Genomic DNA, 3,714 nt, shown 5'->3' with positions numbered 1-3,714 from the left:
TAACATGGGAAATATGATTTTCAAAAGACAAGTTGCTATCTAATATAACACCCAGATTTTTGACTGTAGAGGAAGTAACCGTACATCTGTCTAGTTGCAAATTGTAATCCACGAGATTCTGTGCACTGTCTTTTGGTCCAATAAGCAATATCTCTGTCTTATCTGACTTATCCGGGGAAGTCGTGGCCTAATGGTTAGAGAGTCGGACTCATAAGGTTGTGGGTTCGAGTCTTGTACCAGCAGGGATTGTAGGTGGGGGGAGTGAATGTACAGCGCTCTCTCCCACCTTCAATACCACGACTGAGGTGCCCTTGAGCAAGGCACTGAACCCCCAACTGCTCCCCGGGCGCCGCAGCATAAATGGCTGCCCACTGCTCCGGGTGTGTGTTCATGGCATGTGTGTGTGTGTTCACTGCTGTGTGTGTGCACTTTGGATGTAGTAAAAGCAAAAACTTTACGATCTCGTGCTGTCAAATCAGGCATAAGGGAAAACCCAAACAGGGCTAGAAATGGGTCAGGGTCAATATTAATGTTAAGAGCTTTTTTAAGTGTCTCAAATACATCGGACCAAAAGGTTACCAGCTGCGGACATGTCCAAAGCATATGTAAATGATTGGCAGGTGAATGTTTGCAACGGTTGCAGGCAGCGCTCCTGTCTGGGAAATTTTTTGCCAATCGGCATTGGTTAAGTGAGCCCTTAATAGTATTATACATTGTATTAACTCATGCCTGGCACATATGGAAGAGGAGTGCACTTGGTTCAAGATGCTCTGCTATAAGTCCTCCGTAATAGAAACTCCCAGGTCTTGCTCCCAGGTATCTTTAAAAGATGGGTAGATCATACTTTTTAGATAAGGAGGAGAAAGAAGCAAACACCCCCTCCTCACAGAGATCATTAATCTTGAGAAGGCCATTAGATGTCCAAAGCCGAATGCAGAATCTAAGTCTAGATGGGGGAAAAAATAATTGTTAAGGATGGGCAAGTAAGTAGAGCCTCTTTGTAAACCATAATGTTTCCTAAATTGTACGCAAATTTTAAGGGAGCTGGTTAATATTAAGCTGGTTACGTATTATCCGGGACTCTGCTTACAACTAAGGGCATTTGTGAACAACCAATAGAATAAAAGGTCTTTTTCATTGATGAAGTTTCCATATGTACCCAGGGGTGACAATTGTCTGAGTAGTTTAAATTTATCTTGTAGCCAGATAATTGGCCAAATTTATCTAGGATATCCCAAATTGGGGGTAGAGGCAGCAAGATGTATAATAAAAGGTTGTCAGCATAGAGAGAGTAAGCTTGTGAACTAAACCATGACGAGAAATTCCCTCAAAACCACTGTGGCTACAGAGCCAGATAGCTAGAGTTTCTATGGCTAAATTAAAAAGTTATGGAGAAGTAAGGTAGGAGAGTAAGGTCGTGTCCCATGCTGAAGAGAGAAGGGGGAGATTGTATGCCATTAGTATATACAGATGCCGTAGGGGAGGAATAAAGAAGTCAGTTCCAGGAGATGAAGTTAAAGTCAAACCCAAACTTTCCCAATATAAAAAACAAGTATCCCCACTCCACCCTATCGAAGGCCTTCTCAGCATCTAGAGTCACAATCATTTCAGGTGAGTCAGATGGGCGGGAGAAGAGAATGTTGAGAAGCCTTCTGGTGTTAAAAAACGAGTGTCTTCCTGGTGTGAAGCCTATTTGGTCTCGTTCAAGAAGAGAACATAAAACTTTAGCCAGAATTTTAAAATCTACATTTAGAGTGTAGCTATAAACTCTATAACTACCGCAAGAAGTAGGATCCTTATTCTGTTTTCATCAATTATGGGATACTCAAGAGAGTTAAGAAGATCTAAATTTACAGTACTATTTGAAGAGCTTTCTGAAGTGTACAGTCTAGCATAACAGTCTGAGAACACCAGGTTGATTCCAGCTGGTTCTGTAACTAATTCACTTGTCTGAGACCTGATGCTCAAAATCCATCTAGAAGAGCTAGCTGATCAAGACTGGTAAGCCAAAAGCTTTCCAGCCTGGTCTCCATGCTCAAAAAAACTCTGTCTACATTGTCTAAGTTGTCTCTCTGTTAGATCTGTCATCCAAAGTTTGAATTCTGAATGTAACTGAACGCTCAAACCAAAATGTATTCAGACACCTTCAACATTTCACACATTATCACAGTTTATTCGCTATAGTTTAGAAAATGGTAAGAACATATGACAAGAACTCAGAGTAAAACTGTTTAAGAACAAATTGATCTTGATAATGTCAGATAACACTTAAGCAAAACATGGACAGGTCAAAGTGTCTGAATAATATTTGGTCCCATATTTCTATCAATTTCACTGGTAGTCCACTGTATGAAGAATTTTGGGGTATAATATGTCACAGTTTACTTTATTTTTCTATTCTCGCTTACATAAATGAACTATAGTGTCCTGCACCCACTAGTAAAAAAATATAAAAAAATTATATCTGGTGTCTGAATAATTTTTGGTTTGACTGTATGTACATATATTACATTTACATATGGGACACTCCTATAAAGCATTAAATTTAAAAAAATGATTAAAAACAACAAAACCACAGGCTGGTCCCCACAATGTCAAAAATGTAATGGTTTTTCATGCTTGTTCTATGAACCATAAACAATTATTGCACATGAACCTGTGGAACAGTACTTAAGACACTCACAGTTTACAGGTGAAAAAAAATGTATGCCACTGTTCCAGTAATTTAGGACATTAAAGAGACCTTTCTACTGACTCTGAAACACACCAGAAGAAAGATCTCCAGGGTTCCTGATCACCTGTGTGAACACGCCATAGTCAGATGAGACCAGAGCAATAAACTGCTGTAATGTCTGTAATGTAAGTGGCCCGAGACAGAGCTACAAGAAGACAGAAGACCAGCTGATCATCCTTGAAATGCCTGATTTCATAGACTGAATGAACTAAGTGTTGTGATTACAGTATTTGTAGTTTTCACAGTTAGTATTCACTAGTTAGTTTGATAGCTGTGCTGATGGTTTATCCAGACTCAGCGAAACTATGAGGGCGAACAGTGAAGCTCTGCTGTGTGTTTCTGTGTTTGAGATCGTTTCTAGGAGTCTGTGTTCAGTTCGTATAGCTGGAGTCTGACCCGAAAGGAGACATTTTCTTTCCTGTGTGTATGTGTGAAGTGTAAGATAATTATGGCCTGCAGCTGAACACTAGTGTACTTCACTCACATGTAGCTCTACTGCAGTTTAAGAGCATTTAACTGGTTTTCATTGTGAAGTACAGCAGCTCAACACAGTGAAACATGGAAAGAATGAGCAGAAATGATCCATGAATATGAATTAAAATATATTTCTATTTACTTTATTTGTGGGGGAAGAAAAATGATTTGCTGTAATAGTCAATAACTGGTGACTTTGAAACCACCGCAGAAAGATGTTCATCTTCAGAACCAGTTTAACCAGGATCATTTCAGGAAAACAAATGAAACCGGTTGACTGAAACTATTTACAGCTGGAGGGGTTTCCAGAAAGCATCTTTATGTCTCTGAATCATGTTTCAGGGTTACTTTACTTAAGATAAACGTCTCTAAACTTCAGATGATTTCAGCACAAGCATTAAAAGCACAGGTTATGTGTGAATTCATTATAAATCATTATTATGGTATAAAGCTATTCAGCCCTACTTTTCCAAGATCTAAATTCAAAAGTGAACAAACTATATGCA

Source organism: Sinocyclocheilus grahami, unplaced genomic scaffold (assembly GCF_001515645.1).
Source record: "Sinocyclocheilus grahami isolate Dianchi unplaced genomic scaffold, SAMN03320097.WGS_v1.1 scaffold901.1, whole genome shotgun sequence".
NCBI lineage: Eukaryota > Metazoa > Chordata > Actinopteri > Cypriniformes > Cyprinidae > Sinocyclocheilus > Sinocyclocheilus grahami.
Note: the sequence above shows the minus strand (reverse complement) of the source record.